The sequence below is a fragment of the Neoarius graeffei genome, chromosome 7, assembly GCF_027579695.1.
Source record: "Neoarius graeffei isolate fNeoGra1 chromosome 7, fNeoGra1.pri, whole genome shotgun sequence".
In the NCBI taxonomy this organism is placed as follows: Eukaryota; Metazoa; Chordata; class Actinopteri; order Siluriformes; family Ariidae; genus Neoarius; species Neoarius graeffei.
This window is the reverse complement of record NC_083575.1, coordinates 86,274,916-86,292,306: the sequence shown is the minus strand read 5'-3', so window position 1 is coordinate 86,292,306 and position 17,391 is coordinate 86,274,916.

Genomic DNA, 17,391 nt, shown 5'->3' with positions numbered 1-17,391 from the left:
ATTCACCAAAAAGTAAACAAGTTAAGCACAATTTCTCTGAGAATGTCATAATACTACAAACTCCACGAAAAATGCTGATTTTAACGAGGCATGTTTACCGAATGACCCCTCACTCGGAGAGATGCGAGTGTTTGTTGCACTCCAGCACTCTTTCGCTCTCTCTTTTCTTCCTCCAGCCGTATTTCACTTGTTTGTGGTCAGTTAGTGGAAAATCTCTGTTGGCTCTTATAAGACTTCACTAAGACTTGAATGTTGTTTCTGGCTCACTTGTAAGTCATTTTAGATTAAAGAAAAAAACATCTGCCAATAAAATCTGTATGAGCCAAATGTAGTTAGGAGACAAAGCTCACGAAACTCACGAAGCATTCTCCCTGAGTTTAAAACTCATTCCAAATCCTGAGCTCATGCACAAAGAGTTATGCAAAAAGTCAGTGGATGTGGTGTCATGGCAATGCGAAGCCTGAGATGAACGCAAAAATCAAGAACAAAAGGATTGTTGGAATGTCCACTGGGCCTTCCATTGCTTGCAGACATAGCTTCAGGAAAAGGTTACCAGGGCGGCCATTATATTTTTATGATGATCATTTATTTATTTGTCAAGCAAATCCAATCAGAATAGAAGTCGGGTTTTTGCACAAAGCCAAGCAAGGTAATTAGCAACAGTGGGATTGTGATGGCAAACTTCTCTTTCTCTTGCTCGTGCACTTTCAAGTGTGCAGAGGGAGAGGTGAATGCCTAAATATTGATAGGCTTTCCAAAGCGCACAGCGAAATCCAAACAGCGCTGCTGCGGCCCGGCAGAGAGCTGGAGGCGTCATAATGATGGCCAAGCATTAAAAAAACACCCCTGTTCCAACACAGACGCTCAGCTTTATTACCACACATGAACACGGTGTGAGAGATTTCTGGAATACAAATTTACACAATAGAGACGTCGTCATTGAAATATATTAGCTATAATATGCAATGACAATTTAGTATTAGTTTTGTGGCACACATCTGGAAACATACAGTATTGTCTCGGCTCTTTAGATGTTTTGCTTTCGATATAATGCCAGATAACTGAGTCAGAGATGAATGCAAATGCAGGTTTGGCATTTATTAAAAAAAAATAGATACATGCCGAGGTGCGATCAAAAAGTTCCAGGATTGTTCCTGTTGCGAACGAAAGGAGCATCGCAAGGTCATGCGAATGCAGCAGGACTGAGCAGGAACTCTCATGATTCAGTATGCCATGTGACATTGGACTATCAATACCCCTTTTCCACCAAATCAGTTCCAGGGCTGGTTCGGGGCCAGTGCTGCTGCTGGTTCACAACTCGTTCAACTTACGAGCCAGCTGAGAACCAGTTTGCTTTTCCATAGCTTGCGGTGCTAAGGGAAGCCACGTCATTACATCGCTGTATACGTCAGTTACGTCGCTGTATATGTCAGTTACGTCGCTATGTTTGCATAAACCTTGGCGCGAATATCAAAGCAAAACAACACGGATGAAGCAGCAGCAGCAGCAACAACAACAATAATAATGGATGACTTCGCGTTTGTACAGTTGCTGCTTCTCGTCGCTTAAAAATGGCGATCTTTCGCGGTCTTGTTATTGTTGTTGGTCTTAACAACTCCCCCCCCCCGCTGACATAAGCGGTTCTTTCCTCTGGCCCAGCAGAGAATTGGTGCTAGCCTGGAACCGATTTTTCTGGCCCCAGAGCCAGTTCTTTGTCAGTGGAAACAGAAAACCCGGTTCCAAACTAAGCACTGGCCCCGAACCAGCCCTGGAACTGCTTTGGTGGAAAAGGGGCAAATATCAGGACCTGTGCAATAATCGCGATGTACATGTGCACATTCGTGAATGGCAATGTTACAGGTCAAAAAGTTCAACCTAGATAATTAATTTTTTTTTTTTACATCTAACCTAGCTCATAATTTCCTGAAGATGGTGGTGTAGTGGTTAGCACTGTCGCCTCACAGCAAGAAGGTTCTGGGTTTGAGCCCAGTGGCCGACAGGGGTAGCCTGGGCCCGCCCATCCTAAGCTTGACGCAACATGAGGGCCTGTTGCGAGCTTAGTCTGGCCAGGCAAGCTATCTACAGCTCTTCCAAGCTCCCGAAAAATCGGGAACCAATCAACTTTGAGCATCTCCAACAGCCCTGGGTAGAGGCGTGTTCAAGGCAGTGACGTAGTAGAACTGCGACCGGAAGCCATAGATTGTTTACAGAATCTATGCCGGAAGCGCTTCATTTACTCGAAACATTATGAACATGGAGCAAGTTCTCATTGAAAACGGAGCAAAGAGCAGCCCTGGAGGTATTTATTGAAAGGAAGGACATTTTCGCCTTGCTCCCGATTGGCTTCGGTAAGAGTTTAATCTACCAGTTAGCCCCGTCGCGTCACATACGTCAGAGGAAAGAGTGATGTGATTGGTTTAAGCTTCATCACAGCCTTTTCTGGCTTCGACCAGTAGCAAACTGAGGCATTTCAGGGAGGCGGGTCAACCACGGGCTCTGGGAAATGGTTGGGCTTAATATCTTGGCCAGACCAATAGCTCGTAGACCTTTGCAGTCGCGTTAGCCAGACTACGACAGGGGCCTTTGTGTAGAGTTTGCATGTTCTCCCTGTGTCTATGTGGGTTTCCTCCTGGTGCTTTGGTTTCCCCTACAGTCCAAGGTGAACATGGGGTAGCCAGGGCCTGAGGTTGGGCTGAAGTGCCCTTGAGCAAGGAACCAAACCCACAACTGCACCCTGGGTGCTGTAGCATAGCTGCCCACTGCTCTGGGTATGTGTGTGTGTTCACTGCTTCAGATGCGTTAAATGCAGAGGTTAAATTTCACTGTGTGCTTAAGTCTGTGCTTGAGTATACATGTGACAAATAAAGGCTTCTTGTCTTCTTAGATTCCTAAAAGGGATTTTCCATCACTTCTTTTGTCTCTTTTTCTTCCATCCACTTCCTCTCTACCTAGTAATACCTACCTAGTCTTTCCTCTTGTCTGTCTGTCTACCTATTCCTGTATACCCAAATAGCATTTAAAAAAAAAAAAAACATCTTTTTTCATACTTAACTGGGTATGAATGGGATATATCAGATATACCATGAAAAAATTATAATACATACAGTACCAGAGGTGGACAGTAACGAAGTACATTTACTTGAGTACTGTACTTAAGTACACTTTTTGAGTATCTGTACTTTACTTGAGTATTTTTTTTTTGGAAACTTACGACTTTAACTTCACTTTATTTGAAAGACAAATATACTTTTTACTCCACTACATTTCTATCAACGCCCTTGTTACTTGTTACTATGAAGCAGGTTTGAAAGTGGATGTTTTTCTTTTCTTTTCTAAAACGTGATTGGTTTTATCGTAGATGACACTGAGACAGACTATCAGTAATCACTAGGGTCACGTCACGTCCATAGACTGGATAAAATCAAGTTCAGTGATTTCTTAGCAGCGTTATTTAACACGATCAGCTGATGGCAGAATGGAAGGAGGCGGTTCTTCTGGAGAATGAATGCACTCATGGCCCATGAACCCATGTTTCAGTTTTCTGAAATGTTTAAAGGAACAGTCCACCGTACTTCCATAATGAAATATGCTCTTATCTGAATTGAGACGAGCTGCTCCGTACCTCTCCGAGCTTTGCGTGACCTCCCAGTCAGTCAGACGCAGTCAGATGCGCTGTCACTCCTGTTAGCAATGTAGCTAGGCTCAGTATGGCCAATGGTATTTTTTGGGGCTGTAGTTAGATGCGACCAAACTCTTCCGCGTTTTTCCTGTTTACATAGGTTTATATGACCAGTGATATGAAACAAGTTCAGTTACACAAATTGAAACATAGCGATTTTCTATGCTATGGAAAGTCCGCACTATAATGACAGGCATACTAACACCTTCTGCACGCTTCGGCAGCGCATTGATATCTGAGCTCCGTATCAATGCGCTGCCGAAGCGCGCAGAAGGTGTTAGTACGCCTGTCATTATAGTGCGGACTTTCCATAGCATAGAAAATCTCCACGTTTCAATTTGTGTAACTGAACTTGTTTCATATCACTGGTCATATAAACCTATGTAAACAGGAAAAACGCAGAAGAGTTTGGTCGCATCTAACTACAGCCCCAAAAAATACCATTGGCCATGCTGAGCCTAGCTACATTGCTAACAGGAGTGACAGCGCGTCTGACTGCGTCTGACTGACTGGGAGGTCGCGCAAAGCTCGGAGAGGTACGGAGCAGCTCGTCTCAATTCAGATAAGAGCATATTTCATTATGGAAGTACGGTGGACTGTTCCTTTAAAGATTCGTTTCATTTTAAATGATTGCTTTGTTTGTCAAAAACAAACCACATCAAGGCCTACAAAAACTTACTGTCCAACCTGCAGGAGCATATTGAGGTCTGTAAACGTTTTGTTCTAAGAGAAAGCTTGCAACGAAGTTGTCTGTGCTTTTAGAGCTAACGATAACATTGCAAACTTAGCTATGCAGTCTGGTTAGTCAAATGACTTTCTATGGATTTGCCCACCAAGTTACCATAATCCTTGTCCACAGCTAATGCTAACACATAACTAGTTAACTTGGACACTGTTAATTAGCATGTAAACACGGAGTTATGCTAACATGAATAACGTTAACTTATCTGAAGTGCTTTCAGAAATACGTTTTAGCATAATCTTGCCAAATAAACAGAATGTAGAATTTTTTCTTTTCTAGTAACGTTAGCTACCCAATATGATTTCGAGTTTGAAAAGAGTTTGCTAGCATGGCAGGTGGAGCTTCACTGACTAGCTAGCTTAACATTAAACCACCATGATGCACAGCATGCGTTCATTTTGTGAATTCACATTTCTATCTTTGGTAACAACATAAGGTTTTGTAAGTGTTATGACAAAAATACAACAATGCATTGACAGAAAAGGTACTTTTAATACTTAAGTATTTTTTAAAAGCAAGCACTTCAGTACTTAAGTAAAAATTTGACTGTACAACTTTCACTTGTATCGGAGTAACATTTGACCACCGGTATCTGTACTTTGACTCAAGTAATGAAGTTGGGGACTTTGTCCACCTCTGATACAAACACATTTGAGTTACTATTGCTCTCTTTTCCAGTTTTTCGATGCCCGTTGGTATGTTTTTCTCTTGTAAATATGCATGAAGAATATCTAATGAAGTTTTTATTCACCTTCCAGGTGTTCAACACATCTTTCTCTTTCCTGGCAAACAAAGAAATGGTTGTGCGCATGCGCAGCAGAAAACTCTCTCACTGGATAGTCGCATCAGCTCCGACATGTGATGTCATGTTGTCTTGACAACCATGCAATATCGTAAACCATTATTGAACGCTCATTCTCCATTGGGTAGAGTGACGTAATACATGTAGGATAAGCGATATGCTAACAATATTGCCTGCTATCAAATCAAATGAATGAAACCAGCTACAAGCAAATAGAACACATGTTTTTATTCCATTGAAAATGTGTCCTGTGTGTATAATAATAACAGATCCTGAGGAGAATAATTGTTGTAGTATAAATACAAAGGTGATTATATTACAGGCATTTCGCAGACGCTGTTACCAAGAGTGACGTACAATGTACACAGAGTAGCCTGGGGAGCAGATGGGGGTTAGGTACCTTGCTTAAGAGTACTTCAGCTGTTCCTGCTGGTCCAGGGAATCGAACCAGCAACCTTTTTGTCTCAAAGCTGCTTCTCTAACCATTATGTCATGGCTTCCTTCATCATTAAGGAATGGTTTAATTAACCATTCCGGGGGTGGCACGGTGGTGTAGTGGTTAGCGCTGTCGCCTCACAGCAAGAAGGTCCGGGTTCGAGCCCCGTGGCCGGCGAGGGCCTTTCTGTGTGGAGTTTGCATGTTCTCCCCGTGTCCGCGTGGGTTTCCTCCGGGTGCTCCGGTTTCCCCCACAGTCCAAAGACATGCAGGTTAGGTTAACTGGTGACTCTAAATTGACCGTAGGTGTGAATGTGAGTGTGAATGGTTGTTTGAGTCTATGTGTCAGCCCTGTGATGACCTGGCGACTTGTCCAGGGTGTACCCCGCCTTTCGCCCGTAGTCAGCTGGGATAGGCTCCAGCTTGCCTGCAACCCTGTAGACCAGGATAAAGCGGCTAGAGATAATGAGATGAGATGAGATTAAATTTTTTTTAATTTCAATCTTCAAAAGCGGCATGCAAACGTAATAACGGCGCAGCGCAGACTTGTGTCACTTATCTACGCCGAGTCACATAAAATACTTTGTTTTGAAATCGATAAAATAAATCACAATTCCACCTTACCATAGTTTTAGACCAAACTTTATAGCATCTTTAGTGCTTTTAGGAACAGCATTTTCTTTCATCATTTGTAATTCTTCCTCACTTACAGTGACGAAGCGATCGGCCGCCATTTTGCTGAGTAACTCAAGGTGATTATTGAGAAATAGTCTGAATCTCTCATCTCATTATCTCTAGCTGCTTTATCCTGTTCTACAGGGTCGCAGGCAAGCTGGAGCCTATCCCAGCTGACTACGGGCGAAAGGCGGGGTACACCCTGGACAAGTCGCCAGGTCATCACAGGGCTGACACATAGACACAGACAACCATTCACACTCACATTCACACCTACGGTCAATTTAGAGTCACCAGTTAACCTAACCTGCATGTCTTTGGACTGTGGGGGAAACCGGAGCACCCAGAGGAAACCCACGCGGACACGGGGAGACCATGCAAACTCTGCACAGAAAGACCCTCGCCGGCCACGGGGCTCGAACCCGGACCTTCTTGCTGTGAGGCGACAGCGCTAACCACTACACCACCGTGCTGCCTACTAAAATCATATTAAAGGTAAAAAAAAAAAAATCTGACATCTAAAATCTGACCAACTTTTCTTGTGGTGGAAACCTTGCAGAAACTGAAGACGTTCCATAAATATTACATTACATAAACATCCCATCTCCTCATAGAAACTTTCTCTTCACCATATCAATGATTATTTGTCTTTCTTTGTGAAATAAATAAATAAATAGTTTGTTTTGTAATCAATTTATTATGAGGCTTATACTACGTGAACTGTACACCGTACAAACCCCTCACTTCTCAAATCAGCCTCACTTCTCTCCACTCTCTTGTGTAATCTTTGCTTCTTTTCCCCAAAAGAGTTTTAATTACGAAACCGATTTGCACTCTTTAATCAGAACTACTGTTAATGTGGTTAAAGGCAATTAAACCCTACATTATTCAGACAAATATTTTATTTGAGATGACGTCTTTTTAACGAGGCCCACGTCTCGATTGCTAATGGCCGTGAACATTTTCCGAGGGGGGACTCGGAGACTTGTTCACGATGTTCTGTATTTCAGCGATGAATATTTAAAGCTTAGCCCAGTTTCCTGGCACATGCTAGCGTTCTTTCTTCCATTCCACACATACAGAAGAGACCGTTTTGAATGCTGTTAGCTCATAACTCCATAAGGCTAGCTTTTATTATTTTCTTTTCTTTTACGATTCAAACTAAACATGATATTTTTATGAAATACAGAGTGTAATTTCGCATTAAATGACGTTCCTATTGTATGCAACGCCTTTGCACACGATGGCTATAATAATAATAATAAATGAAGAGAGATGTGATATTTGAATCCAGTCCTGCTTGTCCCCCTTTCTGAAGCACTTGTCACAGTTCTTCACTTGAATAAATCCCCGCTCTGCTAAATAATTCAGTCTTTTATCAATAAAGCTCAATGTTACTCTATCATTAAGTCTTCTCGTTCAATCCTAACACCCCCTCCCCTTCTTTATTCATTACCCATGTCATTTTGTCATTTTCTAATATGTAGCCTGCTGAAACAGCCATCCATTTTTCCCTCATTTTTCATCTTCTTGTCTTTCTCTTGCTTGCTTAAAGCATTGCATAGTTCTTCATTCTCCGCCAGGGACTTTCTTTCATACTTGTCCTACCGGCTATTTAACATATTATTGGATATAAACACATGCAAACACACTTAAACACACATTATGATTTTTTTTTTCTTTAGGTCAGATGTTTGCTCATGGCTTGCTCATCAGGGATAAATTAGGGATAAAATTAGCACATGTTTAAAGCCTTTAAAGGGGAACTGAAGGCAAATTTTTTATTATCAAAATTCTATTTATCTCATTTTATTAAATATAGGAATGCATTTCTGATCGCTATTTTGTCGCTGCTATAGCAAGTTATGAGTGTTTGAAATATGCTCTGTAATATATCAGTCCATATGTCAAAGCAATGGCCGTAAACGAGATTCGTTGAGACCTGTGTGAGACATCGTAGGACGGAAGTAAAACGTACAGCGGAAATCAAAGTGACCAACATCTGCCAACGTTCCCTGTGTCCGAATTACTATATAAAAGACTGTACAGTGAGCTCATTGGTTAAATGAAAAAAAAAAAAACTTTCGGACACTAGTCCGTCACGCTGGTATTTTTGTCATTACTGTCGCACAATTAAAACGTACCAGATCAGTCGGCTGGTGGGTTTTCAAAATAATAAATACATGCATGTGTTTTTGTGATAAATCCATATTATACTGAGCGTATTTCCGACGTTAATAAATACAAAATACCTGCATCTTTCAGTTCTTTTTAATCAAGGCTGAATACTTTCTTCTTTGCCAATGGGATATATTGCTTTGGTTAGTGACCATCGGTTGTGCACTACATTTCATGATGCATTGTGGGATACTTTGAGTGCACTATATAGGGTGTAAATAATCCTCACTAAGGTTTCAGACAGCACTACAAAATGGCGTTCTCACTATATAGTGTCCTATATAGTGAGTAGGGAGCGATTTTGAACACGGGGTTGTCAAAAGATGCGCGCACCCTCTTTCGAATGCTGATGTAATCAAGCAGGAAGTTTTGTTTGTTTTGATAGCAATCAGGAAAGTTTGAAAAAAGTAGGCAGTAATCATCATTTAAACTAATTTTTGTGCAATATTTCATTTGGAAAACAGTTTTCAAAATGGTGGCACTGACACCTGGCTGACACGTGACGTTTCGAAGTCTCGCACAAGTCTCGTGAAGATCGCACGGATAAGCGACGCCTGCCGTGGACCAAACGAACTAAATTCAGCTTGGCTAAAAACCGAATAGGCCGATACGTATAATATTTAATTGCAATTAGTTGCCAAGACGAGTCACGATATAAGATTACTAAAACCGAAAACGTAATTGAATAACACATTAATTAAGAAATAAAGCAAGTTTAAAAATGACTTCAGTTCCCCTTTAATTTTGCAACAATGTCTGTTGTTAAAAGTGTGATACAAATAAACTTGACTTGACCTGACTTGAAGTTGGCAGGTTGCGAGATTAAGATTTATTTAAAACAAGCCCTCAAAAATACATATGAAACTGAGGTCAACTTTTGGTCCAGATGTAAATGATATTTTGGTTTTGTTAATCATTCATGACGTATAATATGAACCTGTTCTTTCCTTTCATTACCAATTGTCTAACTGGTCTCCAAAAACTAGATTTTTTTCTTTCAGCTGCTCCCATTAGGGGTCACCACAGTGGATCTGTTCCACATATTTGATTTGGCATAGGTTTTACACTGGATGCCCCTTCTGACACAACCCTCCCCAATCTATTCAGGCTTAGGACTGGCACTAAGTATGCACTGGTTTGTACAATCCCAGTGGCTGGGTATTTTACCTAGTCTGCATTTCTTTGAACTGTGGGAGGAAACCCACACAGACAACATGCAAACTCCAAGCAGAAAGGACCCCATCAACCATGGGGTTTGAACCCAGAATCTTCTTGCTGTAAGGCGACAGTGCTAACCTTCAAACCTAAAAATTAGGTCGATAGGTTAAATCTAGAGCCTTAAAATTTTCTTCAATTAAGGTTCTCAGTGCTTTCCTATGAAAAAGGGTTCCAAAATGGACCTGTTACAATGCTTTTACATACGCAGTCCATTTGAATGGAAGCTTGGTTTTCTCAACCTTGGTGTGATTCTTTAGGTAGAGTAGGTGATAACACAGAAATCAGACTTGTTTAGTTGTGAACTAAAACAACCTGTCCCGTAGCATCTGAGTGAATGAGGTGATCCCTCTCTCAGTTTTGAGAAGTGAGAAAATGGTTCAGGCGGCACGGTGGTGTAGTGGTTAGCGCTGTCGCCTCACAGCAAGAAGGTCTGGGTTCGAGCCCTGTGGCCGGCGAGGGCCTTTCTGTATGGAGTTTGCATGTTCTCCCCGTGTCCACGTGGATTTCCTCCGGGTGCTCCAGTTTCCCCCACAGTCCAAAGACATGCAGGTTAGGTTAACTGGTGACTCTAAATTGACCGTAGGTGTGAATGTGAGTGTGAATGGTTGTCTGTGTCTACGTGTCAGCCCTGTGATGACCTGGTGACTTGTCCAGGGTGTACCCCGCCTTTCGCCCGTAGTCAGCTGGGATAGGATCCAGCTTGCCTGCGACCCTGTAGAACAGGATAAAGCGGCTAGAGATAATGAGATGAGATGAGAAAATGGTTCAACTCTGAATCAACTCAAATACAGGACGTGAACAAACATGCAGTGTGTACCGTGCAATTAAAGGCATGCCACAAGTGTGTAAACTCGGCTTATTGTTGACTGGAGGGTAATCCAGAACTTTTCAACATTGTTCCAAGCACAAGCATTCAAAAAAGGATAATCCATCCATCCGTAGCCACTTATCCTGTTCTACAGGGTCGCAGGCAAGCTGGAGCCTATCCCAGCTGACTATGGGCGAGAGGTGAGGTACACCCTGGACAAGTTGCCAGGTCATCGCAGGGCCGACACATAGACACAGACAACCACTCACAATCACACCTATGATCAATTTAGAGCAACCAATTAGCCTAACCTGCATGTCTTTGGACTGTGGGGGAAACCGGAGCACCCGAAGGAAACCCACGCGGACACGGGGAGAACATGCAAACTCCACACAGAAAGGCCCTCGCTGGCCACTGGGCTCAAACCCAGGACCCTCTTGCTGTGAGGTGACAGGGCTAACCACTACACCACCGTGCCGCCCTAAAAGGATGATCCATAATATGAAAATGAAAACAGAAATAAGGCAAAAACTGAGAGACAGGAAGCCTGGCAAGACACATTGACTGAATTAGACTTCACAAAGTCATAATTAAACAGGAAACTTTTAGGGAAACTAATCAGGTACCAAACTGAAAACAATCAGGAAACATAAAAAAGGTGAAACTGGGTGAGAGACAGGACCAGGAAGTGAAAACCAAAACATGAGGATGAGTCCAAGCAGCATTCTTCATCATTATACTGGTAAATGTGCTGTTGTAGGTTGGATGTGAGCCAAAGGACAGAGCTGTAGCACTGTAGAAATGTCATACTGCAAAACATCCATCCATCCATCCATCCATCCATCCATCCATTATCCATAACCGCTTATCCTGTGCAGGGTCGCGGGCAAGCTGGAACCTATCCCAGCTGACTATGGGCGAAAGGTGGGGTACACCCTGGATAAGTCACCTAATCATTGCAGGGCTGACACATAGAGACAAACAACCATTCACCCTCATGTTCACACCTATGGTCAATTTAGAGCCACCAATTAGCCTAACCTGCATGTCTTTGGACTGTGGGGGAAACTAGAGCACCCGGAGGAAACCCACACAGACACGGGGAGAACATGCAAACTCCGCACAGAAAGGCCCCCGTCGGCCACTAGGCTCAAACCCAGAACCTTCTTGCTGTGAGGCGACACTGCTAACCACTACACCACCATGCCGCCTTTACTGTAAAATGTCTACTGTAAAAATATTCAGTAATTTACTGGCAGCAGTGTTACTAGTAAAGTACTTTCAATTTACAGTACATAACTGCTGAACATATTCACTGGAAGGCATTTAAATAATATTGGCTGGCTTTTTTCGTGGTATACCAGATACATTCCATTCAGCTAGCATGATATTGTACCGTATGAGTCAAAGATGAGTAGCTGAATGGAATATATCTGATAGACCACAAAAAAAAGCCAGCCAATATTACTATTATTATACAAACACATTCCTTTCAGGTGTTCAACACATCTTCCTCTTTCAAAATTCTCTCAAAACATTCCATATTTAACAAAGCAAACCTGGTGGCCATGTTTGTTTACAAATTATCACAGTCGCTCACTAGCGCGGAAGTTTTACGTCTCCGACGTATGACATGAAAACCGTGCAATATCGTAAACCATATTCAACGCTCATTCTCCATTGGGTAAAGTGATGTAATACACATTGTATAAGTGATACGCTAACAATAGTTCATGCTATCAAACCAAATGAATTAAACCCACCAGAAGGGAATAGAATGCGTGTTTTTATTCCATTGAAAAAGTGTCCTATATGTATAATAATTAAATAGTAATGGCTGGCTTTTTTTGGTGGTATATCAGATATATTCCATTCAGTTAGCATGATAATGAATGAGTTGAAGATGAGTAGCTGAATGGAATATATCTGATAGACCACAAAAAAAGCCAGCCAATATTATTATTATTATTATTATTATTATACATACACACTCTTCATATCAGCATTCTCGAAGGCCAACATGAGCTTTCTCATGACTCGTATAATATAACACATCATCCAGTACATTTGCTTATTTGGCTGATGGTTTTGTGTTAGAGCAACTTACAGTTGACAACTTGGATTGTCATGGATATTTATTCAGTACAATTCAATTGATTTTTTTTCTATATGGTGCTTTAAACAATGGACATAATCACAAAGTAGCTTTACAGAAATCTATCAATTCTGGATATAAAATTTACAAACATGAATTTATACATTTATCCCTCGTAAGCAAGCCAGAGGCAATGCTGACAAGGAAAATCTTCCTTGAAACCTTGAGAGGAACCAGACTCAAAGGGAACCCATTTGCATCTGGGTAACCCCAGATAGTGCAATTATAAATAACTTGCTTCTAGAACTGTGCACTATAGAGTCAAAAAGTGGAATCGTGGAAACAAACTCATTATAATTTTAACATCAAATCTGTTTTAATGAATTAATGAACTGTTCACTGATGAAGACTTGAGTGCAAAACTGTATGTAGCAATTGCAGTCTGAAAGTTATCATGGCAATTCTAGTCCTAAGCCATTGTGGCAAAACCGTTGTATCCTTTGCAGTCCAAAGATATATTCATGGTTTGTAAGCACATCTTTAGGCTGTCCATATGGGGCCATCCTCAGCAGGAGCAAGGTGATGAGAACTCCAACTAGAAATAGGGCATCAGGATGGATCAGGAAGGTCCAGAGAGTAGAAGGGATCAAATTTATCTCAAGAACAGCATATGTAACTTGACAGAGGGGTGGAGAGAAACAGATTGTTAGGTAGGCTCCTTGTCACGTAATGGTTAAAAACAGTGTACATTGTATGCTGAGTGCAAGCAGGGACTCCGGCAAGACTAGATATGACAGCATAACTAAAAGAGAGAGCCAGACGGTAACAAAGACATGAAGAAGCCCTGGGACATACTGTAAAGTGGCCAACCAATCCACCATCAACAAATGTGAGTGAACACATAAGACTGTGTGTGTGTGTGGGGGGGGTTTGACAACATTCAAACATCCCAGTTTACCAGAATCCTTGTGAACCCACCAGATTTACTCCTTTACCTAATAAAAAGCTATTGACTAGACAAAACTAACTATGACAGCATAACTAAAAGGGAGAGCCAGAAGGTAACACAGTCATGAGGGCACCCTGAGACATAAAGCAGCCAGCCACTACACCATCAACAAACTCGAGTGAACACGTCAGAGTGGGGGATGACAGCATCCATACATCCTAGTTTACCAAAACACTCTATGCCCGAGGATCCTCCAGATCTACTCCTTTATCTTATAAAAAGCTATTCACAAAAGTCTTGACTAAACAAATATGTTTTCAGCCTAGACTTCAACACTGAGACTGTGTCTGAGTCCCGAACACTACTTGGAAGGCTGTTCCATAACTGTGGGGCTTTGTAAGAAAAGGCTCTGCCCCCTGATATAGCCTTCACTATTTGAGGTACCAACAAATAGCCTGCACCTTTTGATCTAAGTAGGCATGGTGGGTCATAAAAGATGAGAAGTTTGCTCAGGTACTGTGGAGTGAGAACATTCAGTGCTTTAAAAGGTCAGTAGTAGTATTTAATAGTCAATGTGAAATTTAACTGGGAGGCAATGCATTGTGGATAAGATAGGGGTGATGTGTGTTCCCCCCCCAGTTCCAGTAAGGACTCTGGCTGCTGCATTTTGAACTAGCTGGAGCGTGTTTATGCATTGACTAGAACATCCAGACAGAAAGGCATTACAATAATCCAACCGTGAGGTAACAAAGGCATGACATAGTTTTTCTGCATCATGTAGTGACATATTTCTTAGCAACATTTCTGAGATAAAAGAAGACCATATGAGTATCTTAATATTTTCAGCATGAGCTTCAAATGAAAGACCAGAATCAATAACCATGCTAAGGTCTTTAACTGCTGCACATGATGAAACATAAAGGCCATCAAGAGTTATAACATTCACACCACAGCACTGTTAAATTTTGAATTCTCTTTTGTGTTAAAAGATGTTAGTTATTTTCCTATAACAGTAGCTCCAATAGTAGTTCTGGCTGTGGGGCAAATGGCAGGTTCTTTTATTTAATGCACTTGTTCTAATAAATAATTCTAATATCTAATATCTTGTTTGTATAGTAACAGCCAAATCACAAGAACTTTTATAGTACTTTCATCGGGCCACAACACACCACCCAAATGTTGATTATTAGCTCATCCGGCCAACAGGTGATCAGCTTATACCATCATGTATTGTCCGTCGTCATCCACATTTCATGAAAATTGCTTCTTCTCTCTCAATTCTTCACTGATTTTTATTCTTTTTGGCAGGAAGCTGGGTCTGCCTGGGGTGCATATAGCTTCTACCCAAATTTGCATAATTGCAATTAATAACAAAGATATGGAGTAATTAAGCCCTAACGAGCAGTTTGCACACAAATCGCTTCTTCTCCATCAATTCTTCACCGATTTTGATTCTTTTTGGCGTGAAGGTAAGGGGACCTAGGATGCATATAACTTCTATCCAGATTTGCTGAATTACAATTATTAATGAAGTTATGGACTAATTCAGCCTTAATGAGCACTTTAACAAAAATCATTTCTTCTCGGTCAATTCCTTGCCATTTTGGATTCTTTCTGGCGAATAGGTTAGTATTCCTAGGGTGGATATAGCTTCTATATATAGCCTGTATATAGTGTATATAGCTTGCAACATTTATTGTGCAAGGTGGTCCACTTTAGATCGTTTCTTCTGGACTAGACAGGGCCAGAGTGAGCTATGCCGTCATTGATGGTCTCATTTTCCTATAACATCATACTCCCAAGTGTTTTATTCTTTATTAAGTGGTGCATCATTGCAAAAGAAAGAGATTTCTGATGAACTACATTTGAAGTAAATAACATTTATTTATTTAATTAATTTATTTAAAAGCTGACATTTTGGAACTCCGTAATCCAATAAGATGATAACATAAGGCAAAATTTGTATTCTTTAACCTATCCTGTAGTGTATAAGAAACATAGTGTAGTATATAAAGCATAGCTGAGCAACATACTCCACTGTTCACTAAATATATATATATATATATATATATATATATATATATATATATATATATATATATATATTTTTTTTTTTTCTGGGTGTATTGAAGCTCTTTCCCTGTTTAATCCTTTCTGTATGTGTTAATCCTTATTTGACCTTCTGGCCCCAACTCTGCTATTGAACACATACCATTCACAAGATTTCATCATTGAGATTTAGACCAACACTTAGAGGCTACAACCTGCTTACTCTCACTCTATTCATTTTTATCCACCTCAATAAAAGTGCACTGGAGCCAACATGAGGCGGCTTCTGATTAAAAATGCGATGCTGAGCACAAGCCAACATGAACTGGATGGTGGTTTTTGAGAGATTAGCATTGTCCTGCTTTTCAGATTCATCATTTGCCTTCTTCTCTGTGCCTCCTGGGTGAGATGAATTATTAAAATTCCTCTAATGACGAGAAGTAGTCCTGGATAAATTGTGACCTTGTAAGCATTGATCTCCTTAGACGACCAATAAACTCTCATTTGAACCCTCTTGATATGGCTAAAGCTAGGCTGATATTCAAACAGCCATTGATTTCAGGCCAATTATTCTTTGGCTTTTCATTTGACTCTGGACCATTGATTTCATGCCGCAGTCGTAGAGTGAATGCTGACGACACATCTTCCTTACAGTTTTATTTTCGATCACTTGTCAATATTTAAAGTCAGTAAAAACTTTGTAGCTAATTTTTTCTTTGCATATTACTTGACATGACAGTCCTTTAAACATGCTATTAGACAACAGAAAAAAAGCACAGAAGCAACTACACTTTAACCCTCATCTAGATATTCAGATTGTATCAATATGCAAATTTGAGACACCCCTGAACCTACACATGCCCCACCCAATTTTGTAGTAAAACAGTCTCACGTGGCCTTTATTTGCATATTGCAACATGATAGGCGTTTATATTTCATGACACCATAACACTTTCCTGTCAGACCACTCCAATTTATTCCTCCTTTCAAAATAATCTTTATATATACACAGTACCTTCCACAATTAATGGCACCCCTTGTAAAGGTTTAGAAAAAAAAAATCCACTTTTGGGTGAAGTTGCTTCATCTCACAGTGAAAAAAATGAGAAAAATCCACACTTTAATTGATTTCATCTCATCTCATTATCTCTAGCCGCTTTATCCTGTTCTATAGGGTTGCAGGCAAGCTGGAGCCTATCCCAGCTGACTACGGGCGAAAGGCGGGGTACACCCTGGACAAGTCGCCAGGTCATCACAGGGCTGACACATAGACACAGACAACCATTCACACTCACATTCACACCTATGGTCAATTTAGAGTCACCAGTTAACCTAACCTGCATGTCTTTGGACTGTGGGGGAAACCGGAGCACCCGGAGGAAACCCACGCGAACACGGGGAGAACATGCAAACTCCGCACAGAAAGGCCCTCGCCGGCCACGGGGCTCGAACCCGGACCTTCTTGCTGTGAGGCGACAGCGCTAACCACTACACCACTGTGCCGCCCCCTTTAATTGATTTATTCAGAGAAAAATAAATCCCTCATTAAGAAATATCTCATCTCATCTCATTATCTCAAGCCGCTTTATCCTTCTACAGGGTCGCAGGCAAGCTGGAGCCTATCCCAACTGACTATGGGCGAAAGGCGGGGTACACCCTGGACAAGTCGCCAGGTCATCACAGGGCTGACACATAGACACAGACAACCATTCACATTCACACTCCCAGTCAATTTAGAGCCACCAATTAGCCTAACCTGCA